General features: G+C 43.3%; 1 long non-coding RNA gene across 1 annotated transcript; it reads left to right on the plus strand.

Annotated features, from left to right (window-relative positions):
- The first annotated feature begins 7,388 nt into the window (after nt 1-7,388).
- LOC117529633 lies at nt 7,389-10,891 on the plus strand. The gene is made up of 3 exons (XR_004566054.1): nt 7,389-7,679; nt 8,213-8,541; nt 10,349-10,891. It is a non-coding gene; the product is annotated as an uncharacterized LOC117529633 (long non-coding RNA).
- Nucleotides 10,892-20,477: the final 9,586 nt, after the last annotated feature.

Genomic DNA, 20,477 nt, shown 5'->3' on the forward strand with positions numbered 1-20,477 from the left:
TTCAAGCATGAGAGGGCGCCGAGACAACAGAGAGTGACAGCTGTCACTCATTTACACCAGCTGTCACTCATTTACACCAGCTGTCACCAATCACCACAGTCTCTACAAAAGCCAGATTATTACTCCACCTCCTCGCCGAGAAATCAGCTACCGTCTAAGGTAACCTTCTCTGCGGTGATTATTATAACTAAAACTTGTTCTGTGTGCAGCCGTATTCCTGTGGATTGAGTCTGAAGCTGGATTGGCGGATAGTGGGAGTGCGACGTTCTTCGCCTCTTACTCCATCCAGGGAAGAGACTAACAGGAGCTGCACGGGTGAAATTGTGCCTGGAGGTGGAGGTTTTCCCTCCTTGAAGATCTGTAGGTGAAGGAGTACTGGGTGTGTGGATACACACTCACCATTAACTGTTTTTTCATCTTCTGCCAGCAGTACCAGGGTCTGCAACAGAAGACGGTGACCACCTGGGGACTCAGGACTGGCGGCTCCGGTGTTCTTCAGGCCGTTGGTGGTGGAAGCTGTGTGGGTCCCGGCTCTTCGATAGCCAGAGGTCTCCTATCTTCGAGCCTGTCCGCACGTCACCTTGTGTTTAATTGGCATTATATCTTTGTCTGTATCCAATTGTGCGTTTCACAACATTAAATTGTTACTCTTTGTCTTATCCATTGTCCGTTCATTTGCGCCCCCTGTTGTGGGTCCGTGTTACAACACCTTCCCAACAGAAGACGTTTCTTCACCTTTAGCTCTCAAATAATCAACTGGTGTTGCAGACAGAACGGTCTGCTCTGCCTCCACTGTGTCATTTCGGACCTCAGAGTCTCTTCACCCAAAGCAATCAAATTAACAGGATTATTAACCATCAGATTTTTCATTTCAATTCAGTTTATTTGTATAGAGCCAAATCACAACAAGGCACTTCACAAGAGCAGGGTCCAAAAGAGTGAACCCAATATAAACATCAACAGAAAGCAATGAAAAATACAAGAGATTTGATTATATGAAGCAAACGTTTGATGAAACAACAACAAAATTTTGATAAAATACAATTCAAACTATTAAAACACAGGTACAAGAGCAAATCAAAACCACTAAATCATCAACTGTAAGAGAAAACATACAAGTCTTCAATCTAGATTTAAATGAGTCCACAGAATCAGACCGTCTTTGTTGGGAAAGTGTAGTGACACGGACCCACAACAGGGGGCGTAAATGAACGGACAATAGAGGGAGTTAAATTTGAACACTTTACTGTTGTGAATGTCACAACCACACACAGCAGATTGTAGAATAAATACAAGTCAATGGATAAAGGTGTCGTGTGGGCAGGCTCGACTATAGGAGATGTCCGTCTGGAGAAGAACCGGAACCACACGATTTCCACCGCCACCGAACCCGAAGGATACTGGAGCCGCCAGGTCTCGAGTCCCCCAGGTGGCCACCGTCTCAGCGTGTCGGATCTGGTACTGCTGGCGAAGAGCAAAGACAGTCAAGTGTGGGTGTGTGTACACCCCGTAACAACAACAGTGGGAATTCCACCTCCACCTCTAACACACACTCGTGCAGCGTCTTAGTACCACTTATCTGGTGGGAAGTAGAACGAAACAGTCGCAGCCCACGCCGGTCCTCTGGGTAGACAGCTGCAACAAGGTAGCTCTTGAAATCACTTATTATAATATGCAGGCAGAGAAAGTTACCTCCAAAGAAGTACGATATCTCGGCGACGTGGTGGAGGTGTCATCCTGCTTTTATCCGGGGTGAAGTGCAGATGATCGGTGACAGCTGTCATAGTTGATGAGTGACAGCTGTCACCTTGGCTGTTCCTGTAAGGCGGCAGTGCCCCCTCGTGCCTGAAGCCCGCTCTTCAGGCAGGGCGCCCTCTGGTGGTGGGCCAGCAGTACCTCCTCTTCTGGCGGCCCACACAACAGTCTTATCACAACTGGCAAACTGTTACATAAAAAAGGTGCCCAATAAGAAAAGGTCCTATAACCAGCTAGCTTCTTTTTCACCCTCGGAACACACAAGAAACCTAGATCCTGAGAATGGATAACACAACCAGGTACATATGGTGTAAGTAAATCAACTGAGTATGGGGGTATCAGGCTTGGTAGTCAGAAAGGGCTGGACACAAATGCAGGACTCAGACAGGTAGCTGTGTATGTAAATGGCTTACTGAAACAGCAAATAGGGTCCGGTACACAAGAAGGCAGTCCAACAAGAGTAAAAGTACAACCATCATCAGGCTTAGGCGTGGTGGGATACACAGGCAGGTGGTCATACACATGTAGAGGCAAGCAGGATGAGAAAATACGAGGAACAGAGCTGGAGAGACGGCACAAAGTGCATCAATCTGGCGAGGGAATAGAGCAAACAGTGAACCTTAAATACACCCAGGTGATGAACTGCAAATTAGAAAGAGGTGTGCGTAGAAAGTACCAGAACGAGGGTGTTGCCACAGAAGGTGAAATGCCCACCACCAAGAACCAGGAGACAGACAAGAGAGATAGGGACAGACAGACCCAAGCAGGAAAAAAAACAAATAAACAAACAAAAAACAAATGAACAGAAAAAAATAACAAAACAGACCACAAAATAAAACAAACAACATGGCAAAATCTCACATCCTGACAGGGGGTGCTAGTCCATGGAGAATTTTATATGTTAATAACAAAACCTTAAGGACTTTCTTCTCCTAGTTAAGACCCTTGTGGCAGTGTTCTGAACCAGCTAGAGGCCCTATGAGGCAAGCCAGAAAACAGGCATCACCTGTCACTGTCTCTGTCATCCTCCATGGACAGCACAGGTCAAATCCTTGCAATATTACACAGATGAAAGAAAGTGTTCTTAGTAGTTTAATAACAATTTTGAAGTTCTGGAATATTGCTGTCTTCAACTTCTTAGAAGTGATATTGGCCTGCAAAAATGATGCATCAATATATAAATTCATCAATTCCAACTCATAACCTAAATGTATGCTGAATTTATGTAGTTTTGGAGAAGACTGAAAAAAAGTGTCGTTCTTCTTCACTGCATGCATGGCTTTGGGAGAACGGGGACTATGCTGGCCTGCTACCTGGTGAAGACGAGGAAGATATCAGGAACTGAAGCCGTTAGTGAGATCCACAGAATACAGAGAGGCTCAATCAAAACTCATGAACAAGAAAATGCAGTTGTGTGGTTTTATCAGCGTACAAAGTAACACAGTGATGATAACAACATTTTTAAATAAAACGTAATTGTAGTACTAAAGTTGGTTCATGTGAAGGGACAGTATTTAAAGAGAGGAAACAGAATGAAGTACAGAGAATTCAAATAGTGAAACAAACCCAAGTCATTTGACAAAGACAAACATTTCATACACAACCTTTTTAATACTACACTTTTGTTAACTTGTAATTTCTGCTTTTATTTGGGTGCACTTCTGAGTTTTCTCCTCCTGGTTTAAGGGGAAAAACAATCACAAAAGCAGAAGGAATTCAATATTATTGTTTATGTTCATTTATGGGAACACAAACATGGGTTGTTATAGCAAAACACTCCACTTTAGGGCCCCTTCACACATAACACAATTGAAGCCGACTAGCGCACAAAGGAGGAATTGCATGCCATTTGTGAAAAATAAGAGCCACCTCTAACACCTTGTACATGTGTCGCTACAAGTATTCACGCACAGCAGTGGCTGAAAGGCAGACTGTGCCCTGTGAGAGCCCATTCGATCCCCCTCACGGCAGGTGTTGGCCAAAATCCAGGTGACACACACAAACATCCAACGCCGCTTGCTGGACACTAAGAAAATGTGGTGCCATTCGCACTGGTAGCACAAAAATAGTGAGCAGGTGACAACTTTCGAGCTGTTTGTGAAATCTGTCTAAGTGCCCCGACGAGTGTGGCGCTGCAAAGCAACACACATGTGGTGTGGCAGTGTGTCGGCTCCCCCCAACACATGCGGGTGTGCGGGGGGGGGGGGGGGACACTTGCATGAAATGCTGATATGGTTGTACAGATGGGGAGCAGCCAGCCACGTCTGAGCACACACAGCCTGGGGAGGCGCCTCTCTGCTGATCACCTGCCAGAGACTCACTGACATCTGTAAATGATGGCTCAGTGCACATGACGTGTCACATTAAAAACATAGAGACCACAGCCATAAGAGGGATATAAATAAGCACAACAACTACAAACACAATTACATAACAAATAACTAAAATGAATGATCACACAACACAGAAACAGAGAATGACATGTTGGTCTGTGCGCTGAACTGACAGAGGGGCGCATCTGCTAACAGCAGCTGCTGTTGAGATCTCTGATTCTGGACATCACAGCTGGGGAACACGTATTGTGTTTTGACAGACTTGACCTTACAACTGTCCACCATGATGTGCGTGTGTCTGCTTGCTGTCCTCACATGGAAATACATGAAAACTTATATCGCTTTTGCAACGGGCTGCAGCGAGTGCGAGCACATAGAGCACATTGGCAGGCTGTCCCAGGTGAAATGGACCATCAGATCATGTGAACACACAGTGGGTGATCTGAATGTCATGACAGATGACAAAACCTCTTAAATCATTCTAAAGTCAGTTTTAAGCAGAACCAAGGCCGTTTTAAGCAGAAACAAGGTAATACTCTGTGACGTTTTGAAAATGTCCGATGCACAGTGAACGCATCAGCTAGCAGGTTTTAAGCAGAAACGAGGTAATAATCCATGAACTGCAGCTAATGACGCATGCGCAGTGAAGGCAGGGCGGACTGATTTTTAGTGGGAACCGTTCGGTCGGTGACACCAGATTACAAGAAATGTGTGGAGAAGAAAAAAAAAAACTAAAAGCTGCAAAAGACATGAGAAGAATTTAATGTGATGCTACAAGAAACCAGACCAACCTGGAGTGTCCAGATATCAATCAATCAATCAATCAATCAATTTTTTTATATAGCGCCAAATCACAACAAACAGTTGCCCCAAGGCGCTTTATATTGTAAGGCAAAGCCATACAATAATTATGTAAAACCCCAATGGTCAAAACGACCCCCTGTGAGCAAGCACTTGGCTACAGTGGGAAGGAAAAACTCCCCTTTAACAGGAAGAAACCTCCAGCAGAACCAGGCTCAGGGAGGGGCAGTCTTCTGCTGGGACTGGTTGGGGCTGAGGGAGAGAACCAGGAAAAAGACATGCTGTGGAGGGGAGCAGAGATCGATCACTAATGATTAAATGCAGAGTGGTGCATACAGAGCAAAAAGAGAAAGAAACACTCAGTGCATCATGGGAACCCCCCAGCAGTCTACGTCTATAGCAGCATAACTAAGGGATGGTTCAGGGTCACCTGATCCAGCCCTAACTATAAGCTTTAGCAAAAAGGAAAGTTTTAAGCCTAATCTTAAAAGTAGAGAGGGTGTCTGTCTCCCTGATCTGAATTGGGAGCTGGTTCCACAGGAGAGGAGCCTGAAAGCTGAAGGCTCTGCCTCCCATTCTACTCTTACAAACCCTAGGAACTACAAGTAAGCCTGCAGTCTGAGAGCGAAGCGCTCTATTGGGGTGATATGGTACTACGAGGTCCCTAAGATAAGATGGGACCTGATTATTCAAAACCTTATAAGTAAGAAGAAGAATTTTAAATTCTATTCTAGAATTAACAGGAAGCCAATGAAGAGAGGCCAATATGGGTGAGATATGCTCTCTCCTTCTAGTCCCCGTCAGTACTCTAGCTGCAGCATTTTGAATTAACTGAAGGCTTTTTAGGGAACTTTTAGGACAACCTGATAATAATGAATTACAATAGTCCAGCCTAGAGGAAATAAATGCATGAATTAGTTTTTCAGCATCACTCTGAGACAAGACCTTTCTGATTTTAGAGATATTGCGTAAATGCAAAAAAGCAGTCCTACATATTTGTTTAATATGCGCTTTGAATGACATATCCTGATCAAAAATGACTCCAAGATTTCTCACAGTATTACTAGAGGTCAGGGTAATGCCATCCAGAGTAAGGATCTGGTTAGACACCATGTTTCTAAGATTTGTGGGGCCAAGTACAATAACTTCAGTTTTATCTGAGTTTAAAAGCAGGAAATTAGAGGTCATCCATGTCTTTATGTCTGTAAGACAATCCTGCAGTTTAGCTAATTGGTGTGTGTCCTCTGGCTTCATGGATAGATAAAGCTGGGTATCATCTGCGTAACAATGAAAATTTAAGCAATACTGTCTAATAATACTGCCTAAGGGAAGCATGTATAAAGTTTAAAATTGGTCCTAGCACAGAACCTTGTGGAACTCCATAATTAACTTTAGTCTGTGAAGAAGATTCCCCATTTACATGAACAAATTGTAATCTATTAGACAAATATGATTCAAACCACCGCAACGCAGTGCCTTTAATACCTATGGCATGTCCAAAGTATTCAGTGCTCAGAGACACAGCCAATGTCATGAAGACTAAAACACAACCACCACTGAACAAGACTCACAAGTTAAAACATCAAGACTGAGGCAATAAATATCTGGACATATTTTTCAAAGGTTTGGTAGACAGATCAAATTAGAGTGACTCTTGATGGACTAGAAGGTTGGACCTGTGGTTCTGGATCACTAATGGACACACAGTATCGCTTCAAGTCAGATGTCAACAATGTGGAGGAGGGGTACCGGTACAGGCTGTTATTAAAGATGAGCTAGTTGGACAGTTTCAGGATGAAAATGGACTTAAAATCAACTCCCAAACTTACTGCCAGTTTTTAGGAAAAGGTCTGCATCATTCAAGAAGGTCGTGATTTTTGTGGAGGACAGAATGCTCCATCACATGCAGCCAAGTCCTCCACTGTTTGGCAGAACACCAAAGTCCTCAAAGATTACAGAATAATGACATGGTCCCCTTCCTCACCTGACTTAAACCCTACTGAGAACTTGTGGGTCTTTCTTTAACACGAAATTTCCAGTGAGGGGTGTCTGTGGTCGCTGCTGCACCAAAACTTGAGATGCGCAGGCATCTCAAGTCGTTGGGATTGTTCCGGCGGAAAGCCCAGTCTGACGTGCTGGACATCGCTCTCTTTCTGCAGGAGCAGTTGAACCAATACGGTATGCTTCATGGATACAAAATCATGCATTTGAAATGCATCCAAGATGGTTTGGTAGTGACTCAGAGAACTGTGCGGCACCTGCTTAAAATCCTAGATCCTCAGGGAGTAGAGCTGAGGCAACGGAACCGTCTAAGACGACGCCTGTATGCAAACCCGGGCCCCAACTTCTTATGGCACATCGATTCCTACGACAAACTGAAACCATATGGAATATGTATTAACGGTGCTGTTGATGGATTTTCACGTATGGTCATTTGGCTGCATGCTTATACCACCAATAGCAACCCCAGAGTTATTTCTGGTTGATGAAGTTGAAGACAGGAGCGGCGCGCCCACACGAATCAGGGCAGACCTGGGCACTGAGAACCGCTCAGTGGAGCAGATGCAGATGTTTTTAAGAGGTACCCATGACGATGAGTTCAGTGAGAGATGCTACATTACCGGTTCAAGCAATCACAACCAAAGGATTGAACAATGGTGGGGATTTTTAAGGAAACACCATGCACAATTCTGGATCAGTGTCTTCCAAGATTTAAAGGACCATGACCACTTCTCAGGGGACTTCATCGACAAAAATCTCATACAATTCACATGCTTGGAAATAATTGAGGTAAGTCTTTCTCTCCTTTTGGGTGAATGAAGATAGCACTTTGAATGAGTTAAGTAATGAATTAGGTCTGTTTGTTACCTTCACTGGGCTAGACTTTTTATTCTGTCAATAATCATGACTTGCCCTGAGATATGCTGGCACTGTTCATATGCCCAGCTGATCCAGTCGTTTAGTACAGTTTTGTGCGCTGTGATCATCTCTCTCCCTTCCAAGCTGTTCATAGTCACAGTTCAAATGTGAATAAGAATCCCAAAGTATTTTCTTCCTGAGCTGCTAAAAAAAAAAAAAATGTTGCAAAAAGACTCACATTCACAACAGGTTAATTATTTCTCAGTTCAAACCTCATGAGCTTCACTTAAGTTCAGAATGAATTTTACACAGAAGACTTATCTGTCATCAGATTTATTAGATTCCCTTCACAGCCTCTTTGAGGTGAAAAATGGCTGCAGTGTCACTAAAGTATGGGATAAAAAATGAGCAAGTTTAGGCTAAGTGTTTTGTTTTTTTTTTCTTGTTTGCTTTTCTTCTTCTAGAGAGAGCTGCAGGACCTTGCTAACCTGTGGAATTGCCACAGAATTCGCCCCAGTAGGAATGCAGTTTCTCCAAGTGGACGACCACTATTGATGTACAACCTTCCCCATCTGTTTGGCACCACAAACTACATCAAGGCAGTATCCCATCAACAGATCCAGGCTTGTAGAGAGGAATGCCTGCCAAGAGGTCCAAATCCATGTGATGAGACTGTTTTTGACATTTGCTGCCTTGCAATGTCAGAAAACTATCTGCACCCACCTACTTCTTCTGAGGAGGCAATTGAACTCTACCTTTTCTTACGAGCCTACATCCACACTCAGATTTAATAGTAAGTATAGTGCTAAAGGCCTAGTACAGTGGTTCCAAAAGTTTGACCCATAATCAAAAAAATCAAAGTCTATCCAGTACCCAGGACCCCACCTCATATTTTTTTTATTCATAAACTCAGAAAATAGTAAAATAAAAAATATTATGTGTGTGTGTGTGTGTTAAAGTTCCCCACAGTCATTATCTATTTTTGTCTAACAGTACAAAACCAAAAGATACTGAATCAATCAGCTATCATTCAAGATAGTGAATCATTTAGTTCCACAAATAAAAGCAATAAAGGGTGAGCGGTGATTAGCTTCTGAAATGGCCCTTTTCACTTGTAATGATGGATGTCACCGCGGCCACAGTCCACAGGCTGCTTTCACTTTCTTTTCAGCAACTCAGCTCCACTTAATGCTGCAAAAATGAAGTGAATTCAGCAATTTACAATTAAACCAGCTTCAGGACAGGACTGAAGAACAGATTTATCAGATTTATTTTAAGAACAGATTTATCAAACTAATGTGGTTGTCTGTGATTTTGTTTAAATTTATACTCTTAAATTTATTCAAAATGAAAGTGTTGTTCGTGTGTGTGGTGGAGATACAGTTTTACATCGTGTGTTTGCCTTTTTTAATTATTATTATAAAAACTTGGTAGAAAATATTAATTGTTGCATTGATTTGTTACTGTATTGTTTTTCTCTTTCTCTACATCTTTGCTTAATAAAAATTAAAACAGTTATTCAGTTATCAAAGCAGTGGTTTACTGATCTTTGGTCGATTGACTTAGTTAAATATTGTAACTGATCCAGCTGATCTGGAGAGAGGACTTACTTTGTTTTGTGTAATCTGAATCTTGAGGAGGTTGTTGTTGTCCATTCAGCTGCTCCCATTTTTGTTTGGGGTCACCACAGTGGATACAGCCAGATCCACACTGGTATTTGGCACAAGTTTTACACCGGATGCCCTTCCTGACGCAACTCCAGTGTAACCTGGAGAAACACACAGAGCCGCTGGTGTTCCAAAGAGGTCTCCCATCCAAGTATTAACCAGGTCCTGCACTGTTTAGCTTCTGAGATCTGACGGGATCAGGCTGACACAGAGCAGACCAGCTGCAGAGGCTTGAGGAAGTAAAATGCCAAAATCCAAAATAAATAAAGCAGAAATGACTAAAAAAAAATCACATTATGTTCAAAAAATATTTTCCTGTATCATATCTTGTCATCTTGTGACCCTTTTGATTAATCCAGTAATGTCTTGTGGGGGGTCCAGACTCCTGAGCCCCAGACCAAGAATTACTGGCCTAGTAGGCCTAGAACGACAGTATACTAATATCAGCAACAAAAAGCAAAAAAAAAAAAAAAAAGTACATCAACAATTAACATGGATCAACAATAATAAAGTGTGTTGCTTTGATTCATGCACCATTTTGTAAAATGTCTTGAATGACTCCCACTGTTTCAGTTTATTAGGTTAGGGATAAGGGATGGAAATTAGCCACTGGCTATAATCCTGCATATTTACATGAAACTGTTTATTAATATGTACTGTCCCTAATTTAAAAAATAAATCTATAATTTAGCTTTATTAATCCCCACAGGGAAACAGATCCACCACAAGGTCACAAAACAAGCAAACAGTCAACAAACATCAGAAATACAAGAAGTTTATGATTGAGTTGTTGGTTTTATTGCGTGTTCTTTTGTGACTAATCAACTTACCATAATGTTAGTCACAATTCTAGTCCTGGTTAAAACCAACAATACATTCAGATTTTTATGGTTCTTTAAAGAGTAACAATGTTGTCTTTTTTCTGTGTTTCAGGCTGTTCCCAGACAGACAGCAGCGACCTGCAGAAAGATAACTAGCCAACCGGTGAATTTTAACTTTAAAATTGCCTGTAACTGACCTGAAATATCATTGTCACTGTTATTTTTGTTGTTAATATCTGTCTAATTAATGTTTTGTAATCACCATGGCAGTGACAATTGCAAATTTACCTGTATTACATCTGAATGTCATTTTAGTATGAAGACAATTGAAACCTGTGAGGTACAGTATGTTTAAAGTCTTGATTATGTGTAATGTATACACTGTGGGCTTTGTCAAAAGAGTAAATAATTTATAGGCTCTGTTATAACTTTGATTCAAACACTTTACCTGATTTATAAAGGGACCAACTGGTACCAACTGTGCCCAAATCTTTGTAATATAATATTGAAATTCAAGCACTCTGGAATTCATCTTCAGGATTATCGGTCTCTTAAAAAATGCTGAAAAATTACATTAGACAGCAAATGGTGAACACTAATATCATTAATGTGGCATTTTGTTGAATGCAATGAAGTTAATAAAAACTTTTTTGTAGTTTGTGTTGTATTACACATACACATAGTACTGATAAGTGGCACCTAACACAAAAGGAAATCCACACAAGATAAACAAAAGAACACATTTAATTAATGGCACAGTATAAAGTCAGTACATTATAACTCATTTTACAACTATTAGCAGAGCTTGCCTCTATTATGAACATAGTACTTGAAAACTGAATTGATCAAATCTGTGACAGATTGCCACAGCCAAAATTAAAGTAAAAGTTTATTGGGGCAACCTACCAACATAGTACTGGCCTCACCCAGAACAATATTTTAATCATTTGCATGAAACATTTGTCTTACTTATAATTTGAATAGCACTCATAATAACTTTGACTAGAATTAAAACCACAGAACACACTGCTGGTACGTAATAATCTTTCAAGTTATGTGATGTGAGGGGTCAGCCTTCAAAACCATCACAGTGAAAAAAAAACAACCTCTGAGTTCAACTGAACATTAATACATCAATGTCTGAGGGGTTGCAGTGCATCAAAGACACACTAATAAAACCACAAGCAGACAACTATGAATTAACATCGCAGCCATTATTGCACTTTTCTAATGTATAAAATTTTCACACTGAATGATACTGTCAAACACATACCCATAATGGACAACTGGCCTCTGGATTTGCTATAACATTGCAAGATATGAAATTAATATATAACAGCAACCTTTGAACCACACAGTATGTTTACACAGCTCTGATATGAATATGCTGATACAGTGCCCTCCAAAAGTATTGGAACACTTGGTATTTCACACATTTTAATTTGTTTATGTCATTTCAAAAACAAACAAAAAAAATTAAAATTCTAATATTATCTTCCTTAAACTCAAAGCAGATCTCTTAACTTGATATAAATTAATAAAAAATATAAATGCCAAGATGGTGGGTTGCATATGTAATACAATGCTTTGGTATAATACCTATAAATAATCCATTTTATTTCCAGTTTTCTTCAGACAAGTCAGGGGATGGATACATGGACATTTCCAAGTCACTGAATATGTCTTGGACTTGATTTACATAAATTATGAGGAAATACAAACAGTTTGGAGAAGTGATGAAGTGGAATAGAGAATGGTTTTCCTTCACCAAAATATCAAATCTATCTCAGTTGTACTTTCTGGCAAATTGTAGCTGAACTTTCAGGTCTTCTTTTTAAGAAAATCCTCCTCTGTGCACTTCATCATGAAGGTGTATAACTGAGGATACAAAATGCGAAACATACGAGGGCTGTCAATAAATAACGGTCCATTTTATTTTTTTCAAAAACTATATGGATTTCATTCATATGTTTTTACGTCAGACATGCTTGAACCCTCGTGCGCATGCGTGAGTTTTTCCATGCCTGTCGGTGACGTCATTCGCCTGTGAGCACTCCTTGTGGGAGGAGTCGTCCAGCCCCTCGTCGGAATTCCTTTGTCTGAGAAGTTGCAGAGAGACTGGCGCTTTGTTTGATCAAACTTTTTTCTAAACCTGTGAGACACATCAAAGTGGACACGGTTCGAAAAATTAAGCTGGTTTTCAGTGAAAATTTTAACAGCTGATGAGAGATTTTGAGGTGATTCTGTCGCTTTAAGGACTTCCCACGGTGCGAGACGTCGTGCAGCGCTCTCAGGCGGCATCATCAGCCTGTTCAAGCTGAAAACCTCCACATTTCAGGCTCTATTGATCCAGGACGTCGTGAGAGAACAGAGAAGTTTCAGAAGAAGTCGGTTTCAGCATTTTATCCGGATATTCCACTGTTAAAGGAGATTTTTTTAATGAAAGACGTGCGGACGGGTCCGCGCGTCGGGACGCAGCCGACGCGGTGGCACAGGAAAAACACCTCTGCTGGAAGCCTTAAGGACAAGTTGGAACATCTCCAGCTGATAAACAATTTCTCATATACTCACTCCACTGAAAGCCATCGAAAGCCGCCTGGATTTTAACAAATGGTTATCAACACGGAGGTGTTTTTCCTGTGCCGCCGCGCCGTGTCGGCTGCGTCCCGACGCACGGACCCGTCCGCACGTCTTTCATTAAAACAATCTCCTTTAACAGTGGAATATCCGGATAAAATGCTGAAACCGACTTCTTCTGAAACGTCTCTGTTCTCTCACGACGTCCTGGATCAATAGAGCCTGAAATGTGGAGGTTTTCAGCTTGAACAGGCTGATGACGCCGCCTGAGAGCGCTGCACGACGTCTCGCACCGTGAAAAGTCCTTAAAGCGACAGAATCACCTCAAAATCTCTCATCAGCTGTTAAAATTTTCACTGAAAACCAGCTTAATTTTTCGAACCGTGTCCACTTCGATGTGTCTCACAGGTTTAGAAAAAAGTTTGATCAAACAAAGCGCCAGTCTCTCAGCAACTTCTCAGACAAAGGAATTCCGACGAGGGGCTGGACGACTCCTCCCACAAGGAGTGCTCGCAGGCGAATGACGTCACCGACAGGCATGGAAAAACTCACGCATGCGCACGAGGGTTCAAGCATGTCTGACGTAAAAACATATGAATGAAATCCATATAGTTTTTGAAAAAAATAAAAAGGACCGTTACCTTATTGACAGCCCTCGTACACTGTGCACAATTTCTCAGCCACAGAAGCCCGTAACTTCTTCTGGGTTGTCTGGGTGTCTTGGTGGCTTTCCTCACTCTTCTCCTTCTTGCACAGTCACTCAGTTTTTGAGAACTGTCTACTCCACACAGATTTACCACAGAGTGCCATACTGTTTGTATTTCTTCATAACTGATGTAATAAAGTCCAAGACATATTCAGTGATTTGGAAGTTCATGTATCCATCCCCTGACTTGTGTCTCATTACTTATGCAATCCATCATCTTGGCTGTTAGATTTTGAATGAATTTATACCAAGTTGTAGAGATTTACTTTCAGTTTGACTCTAAGGAAGATCTTTTTTTTTGTATTTGAAATGTCTTAAACAAATTTAAATGTGTGAAATATCAATTGTCCCAATACGTCTGAAGAGCACAGTATATGATATAATCATGTCTGCTTTTAACTTGCAGTATTTTTTTTTTAACTGCATGCCAAACTGCAAAAAATAAAATAATCTCTTGAGTTTATCTCATAGACGAACTGTAGAACTTCTAGAACAGACTGGTATAAAAAAATGCAATTTGATTCAGAATTTTGGGACTTCATTTGAGACACAAAACTTTTCTTGAAATCTACTTCTGTCTGAGGTTTCTGATATTTAAGAGTGCAGTTTGGTTACATTCAGAATGTCAATATGGACCCTGCTTGGTCTGTACACAATTACATGCCATTCCTCACTACACAATATCCATAGTGTAATAGTTACTCATCAGGACATTCTCCATCTCCACACGTAACTCTGGGTAGGATTTATATGTACAGGGTAACTCCAAAACCGATCCACAGGTGTGTGCAACTGGTCTACGTTGCAGTGCCTCCAAAGCTGTAAATATAACTTCTATGTTTGTGACACAGATGATATCGGAGTCTGTTACAAATCTCAGCAGCCTTCTGAGACCCACTTCATCCAATCCTCGTATGTACTGCTGTAAAAATCCAAGGGCTTGTCTCTCAGCTGGACTCTCTGGTCTTGCTTCAGTTAGCTTTAGGACTTTCCTGCAAGTTGGTTTTTTGTCTGTATACATGATCTGTAATTTTGCTGGTGTGGTTATGGTGGTCTTTAGGAGTTGTGCTGCAACTGCTGACATGTTATCCAGAGCATACTTTGGCTGCTGTATGATTTCTTTGTGTGCAGCTTGAAGGAGGACAGCTTTAAGGTTGTCTTGTGATGGAACCGTTTTCACTCCCAGACGATCCAGCAGATCTAATAACGCATCCTGGCCATCACTATCAAGGTCTCCCTCTAAGGCAACAGTTATGAGTTCTCTCTCACACTGACTCAGGTACAACATCATAGATTCAAACAGTGAATCAGTAGGCACAGCATGCTCTCCAAATATCAGTGCTGTGGTAAATGCTGGGGCAAGGCGCAATGGAAAGTATCCTTGATCCAGAAATCCCTTGACCAGTATTCTTCCCACAGCTCTCCACTCTTCCTCCTGCCACTTTGGTGACAGAGATGGCACCCTCATTTCTGCCCCCTCTGCTGCAGAATCCAAAAATTCTGTCCAAAAAGCAGCATAGGCATCTCTGGCCACACCATCTGCATCTGCACCCCTTTCATTAATAAAAGAAAACTTTAAAGGGTACTTCAACATTAACTCATCTTTGAACTGACAAATCATTTCCTCTAAAAGATTCACTCTGTGAAGTTTGAGACTCACATAATGCTGGTCATAGTCTGCATCAGAACTTGAGCAGTCAGTATGTTGTTCATGGTCCCGTGACACAGGAGTGGATGTGGAGGGGGCACTGTTGGTGTATTTCTCAACTGAAGTGAAAACTGGGGTGGCATCATCCAGCTGAATCTCTGGGGGTGTGTCATTATGTGCATCACCACCTGAATGGACAGCACAGCCAACACGATCCTCTGAGACAGGAGTGGATGTGGACAGGGCAACACTGAAGACTTCATTTGTTGGTGTGAAAATTGGAACAGCAGAATTCAGTTGGACCTCTGAGAGTGGGTAACAGTGTGCACTTGAATGGACTGCATGGTCATCTGCTAAGACAGGACAGCTTGTAGTAAAGGCAACACTGAAAATCTCCTCCATGGGAAAGAAAAGTGGAACAGTGTCATCCAGCTGGCTTGGAGAGGATCCACCTACTAGGCCACCAATGATCACCTCTGAATGATCAGACTCAGAGGTAAGATCAACAACATTTGAGTCTTCAGCTGCACCCGATTGTTCTCTTTGTGGTTCATTCAGTCTGCTTGGCTTTTCTTGGTGCTCATCAGAATTGGTCTGTATCTGCTGCTCTCCTATAGTGTCACCACATTTGTCCTTTTTTCTGTCCACTTCTGTGTCAGATAAGTCTACCAAGTGTGTTGTGCTCAGGTAGAACCGTAAAATCCCAAATTTTGACACTGTGTACAAGTCGCCAACAGTACTGCTGTCATCAAGGCGTGATTCCTTAAAGTCATAAATGTCGTGTACGAAATCCTCCCATTTTCCTTTTTTCGACTCACCATCTAGAAAAAACAGTTCTTTGGCAAGTGACAAAATGTCTGTCTTGGTTGAATACTTGGATACCTCAAGTACCCTGGTGCCACCACCAGAACGCTTCCTCACTTGTTTTCCATCATGGATCCACCCCAACTCAATTTTTCTTGTACTCTTAACAGCATTTTTAGAACGATCCCGGATTGGGTTTTTTGCACTTCTTGCAGGCCAGGGTTCCTGTTAATATTCCTCATCTTGACTTGCTGTTGCTGTCCTTAGTTTCTTTCGAAGTTTTTCAAGAAGGGACATCCTTGAACTACTGTCTTTTTGTTTTTCTTTGTCCAGACAGTATCGCCTCAGAGCAATCCTGTCACCATAAGCTGGTATATAGCGTGCAAGGTAGGCATCTTCTATTTCTCTGATAAGTGACGTGTCAATCTGTGAAGAAACATTAAAAACAAAAAGTTAACTTTAAATGAACTGCCAGTTAATTTGTGCCTGAGTATATGGTGATATACTAGGGCTGAACAATTAACTGAAATTTAATTCAAATTGCAATATGGACCTCTGCAATTCTCTTAGCATCTTTCCCTTAGCATTCTGCAGCGATGTCCTGGCCAACCTCCTCCTCTCCATCTTATCCCCTCCTCCCCCCTCTTTCTCTAGCTAGCTCTTCTTCCCCCTCCTCTGCTTCTCTACGTCTGCCTTCCTCCCTCCCTCTCCTCCCCCCCCTTTCTCTAGCAAGCTCTTCCTCTACTTCTTAACCTGATCATCCCCCCCCCCCCCCCCCCGCTTCTCTATGTCTCCTCCCTCCATCCCTCTCCTCCCCCCCTTTCTCTAGCAAGCTCTTCCTCTACTTCTTAACCTGATCATCCCCCCCCCCCCCCCCGCTTCTCTATGTCTCCTCCCTCCATCCCTCTCCTCCCCCCCTTTCTCTAGGAAGCTCTTCCTCTACTTCTTAACCTGATCATCCCCCCCCCCCCGCTTCTCTATGTCTCCTCCCTCCATCCCTCTCCTCCTCCCCTTTCTCTAGGAAGCTCTTCCTCTACTTCTTAACCTGATCATCCCCCCCCCCCCCCCCCCCCCCCGCTTCTCTATGTCTCCTCCCTCCATCCCTCTCCTCCTCCCCCTCTTCTGTTCCAGGCCAGAGATGGCTTGATCGAAAATCAGACTTGACATGTTTGTTTGGACCAGAACCCTGTCAAATTGCATCAGAACCATAAATGCATACTTGTCAACTCGTTTTTTTGATTGATTGATTGATTTAAAAAAAAAATGCACATAAGATGTATAATAAAATACAATGTGTTGAAACATATGCACATATAATACATTTATAATGGAATTTCAAGGATAACACAAAAGGTTGACTTATTTCCACTGTGGTCCTTACATAAAACAAATACATAATAGGTGGCAAAGATTGGTCAAATCTAGATTATAAATGAATCAACAGTAAAAGAATAAAATACAAAAATACAAAGACAAATGACTTAACGCTCATGCATTCAGCGGGAGATTCAGCACATTCCTGTGCATTATTCAATCAACACGGAGCTGAAGTCCTTGTGCCTGGACTTTATTAATTGCGAGATATGGATGCGCAATATGCCCCATGAGGTGCATATTGCGCGATAAGAATGTATAATTTGCACCACATGGTGTATATTACTAAATCAACAAGTGAAATCCGTGAGTGAAAGTAAACTTCCATGTACAAGGAGTTTAATTCTGTGTGAAAATCTCAATAAGCGTTCATTGAATAATTGCGATGAATAAGCCTAAAAAATGCGCAATAACTTAAACTGTACATCTGAGAATGCATAAAAAGTATGCAGCTCTGCAATATAATCATTCCTTTGGGAATTTTATCAGGCTTGAAAGTGGAATCAACTGTTATATGGCTGGGGGGGCCTGGCTGCCGGTTTGTTTGTCTTTTTGTTTTCCTCCCAGGTGGCGTGCGTTTGGGACTGAGTGGCTGTGTTGCTGAGGCTGTCAGGACCTCACCCTGATCACCTGCGACTCGTCAGGACTCACAGCTGAGGTGCATCTGGATGGATTGGAACATGTTGGCATTTAAGACTGGAGTGCACAGTGTGTATTTGCCAGAGACTCGACCTTGTGACCAGACGGGTGAGATCGTCGTCTCGGGAGCCATCTCATCAGCAGCGGATGCTGAGAAACGTCCAGGTTTGATGCACAGTCTGTGAAAGAGGAGGGGGTGAGGTCTCACGCTCGTCAGCACACTTCCTGAGGTACGTTAGATTTTGTGACTAACAGTTATACAGTCAGTAAATGTGGTGTCCCTCACACCTTATTGTATTGAGCTGTTTGTTAGTCATGTATCAGCTTCCACTGCGGTGGAGTTTTGTGAACTGGATGTTCCATGCCTGCAGGTGGGAAGCTGATCAGCAATCAAGCCAGGAAGTGTTTGCTGTTTGTACACCTTTAAGTGTTCTGTGTGTAGAGTGTGGACTCACATAATGGTTCCTTCTTTCACAGACTCGGTTGTTGCGGCCACCTGGGGGGTGTCGGCGGGGTCCTTGGGTCCGAAACAGCTTCTGGCTCCGGACCGTTAGCGCTGCTGGGAGCGCACCACGCCAGACCGCACCTTTCTGTATTATCACTGTTATGTATTAAATTCAGTTAGCCTTTGTACCGTGCTCTGCTTATTTCATACTGGGTCCTTCAAACGCTGGTCGGTTCTCCGAGCTGCGTCCGACACATAACAGTAGTCTCTGGCCAAACATCACGGACCCAGCGGTAGCAGAGACGGTAACGCGCCGGGAAGGCGGCAGCAGACGTTCAGTGGTTATCCGGATCAGTTGCGGGGCTCTCCGCCCGGAAGGTGCGTGTTTGAAACCCATTACTGGATACTAATTTGTGCTCTCTTGCAGCCGTGTTCCTGTGTTGTGCCTTATCCGTGGGTCGTGGTGGAGTGTGACTGGCGACGGCTTTGCGTCACACTCCGACCGGATAAGAGGTGTAAACGGGAGCTGCAAGAGTGCGTTTGTAATGGGTTCACGCGCACGGCGGAGCTCTGTTAGCACGGGTCGCTGGGCTTCCTGTGTTACAGTCATAGCCCCGTTTCCCCGGAGAAAGGTAACTACTGCGTCTGTTGTATCAGCTCCGGCGTTATTTAGTTGAGCACATTTTGGTTGTGTGTTGCACTCAGCTGCGCACACAAAAGCAGCTCGTTTGTTTTTTTCTGTCGCCCAAGGGGTTTTTTCATTTTTAGCACTCTGGTTCCCCCTTGTGGTGACTGAATCACGTTACCGTCAAGCTCTTGAGTAGGAACAGGTGTGTTCCATTTGGTTGAGCTTGACGGTATAACTCACTGATTTGTTTTGTGTTAGTTCATTTTGTGTGGGTGTTTTTTGAGTTGGTTTTTGTGTGGGCTTTTCTTTTTTGTTGTCCACTATTTGTCTGGGGGTGTGACCCTGTAGCCTTTGCAAAAAAAAAAAAAAAACACAAAGAGAACAGGGACCCAAACAACTGTGTGTTGGTCTGTTTTTTTTTTTTCCTTTGTTTCTTTTTGTTTCACATCCCCAGGGTTGGATGGTGCGGTCCCCTGGGGGGTGATGGGGTGGTCTTTGGGTTGTTTTTTCTCTTTGTTTTTTGTTATGCCCTCTCTTCTCCTCTGACTCCAGCTGGGTGTGCCGTAGTGTCGGCATTGCTGGAGGGGTGCAGTTAGGTTGTGCTGGGCGTTTCCCAGGTAGCCTCTGCACCCGGGAGGGGAGGGGGGGGGGTTTGGGGTTTTTTTTGTTTTCCCTCCCCCAGTTTCCGCCCTCAGGGTTTGACTGTGGTGTCCTCTGGGGGGGAACGGGCGTTGGGTCCATCTAGCCGTGGACGGCCGGGGCTGGGTCCATTAGTCATGCGGGGAGGCGTCTCCTGGGGTTGACGAGTGGTCCTCTGGGGGGCGCTGGTGGTCCCCGTGGGTGACGTTGGATCCCAGAGGGACCTCGGCCGTGGTTATTACTCCTGGAGCTGGCGGGTGGCCCTCTGGGGGGTGTTGGTCCCTACGTGTCGTTTGGGGGGGAGGAGGGGGGGGTATTTTGGCATTTGTTTGTGAGCTTAAGTTTGGATTGTTTTTCTTTTCTCCCCTTCCCTGGGGTTTGATGGAACGGTCCTCTGGGGTGGGGGGGGGGGGGGGGGGTGTTTTAGTGTTTTTGTTTGTGGGCTTGGGTTAGGTTGTTTTTCCTTTCTCCCCTTCCCTGGGGTTTGATGGGACGGTCCCCTGGGGCGGGGGGGATGTTTTGGTTGTTTTGTTTTCTGACTAATCACACATGTTTGGTTAAAGGCTGACCGCACAGGTGTAGGAACTCCTGGCCACACCTGTGCTGAGACTGTCAAACAAGGGCAAAGATGCAGCCAGTTCAACCAGTCTGTTGGAGGACGAACGCAGACGCGGTTTCCAGCCATGGTCCCTGGAGGGGGGGTGTTTCTCCTGGGCCAGGTGTGTGTGGTCGCCGGGAGGCTTCCCGTGAGGGTGGGGTACTGTTATATGGCTGGGGGGGC

Source organism: Thalassophryne amazonica, chromosome 17, assembly GCF_902500255.1.
Source record: "Thalassophryne amazonica chromosome 17, fThaAma1.1, whole genome shotgun sequence".
Lineage (NCBI taxonomy): Eukaryota > Metazoa > Chordata > Actinopteri > Batrachoidiformes > Batrachoididae > Thalassophryne > Thalassophryne amazonica.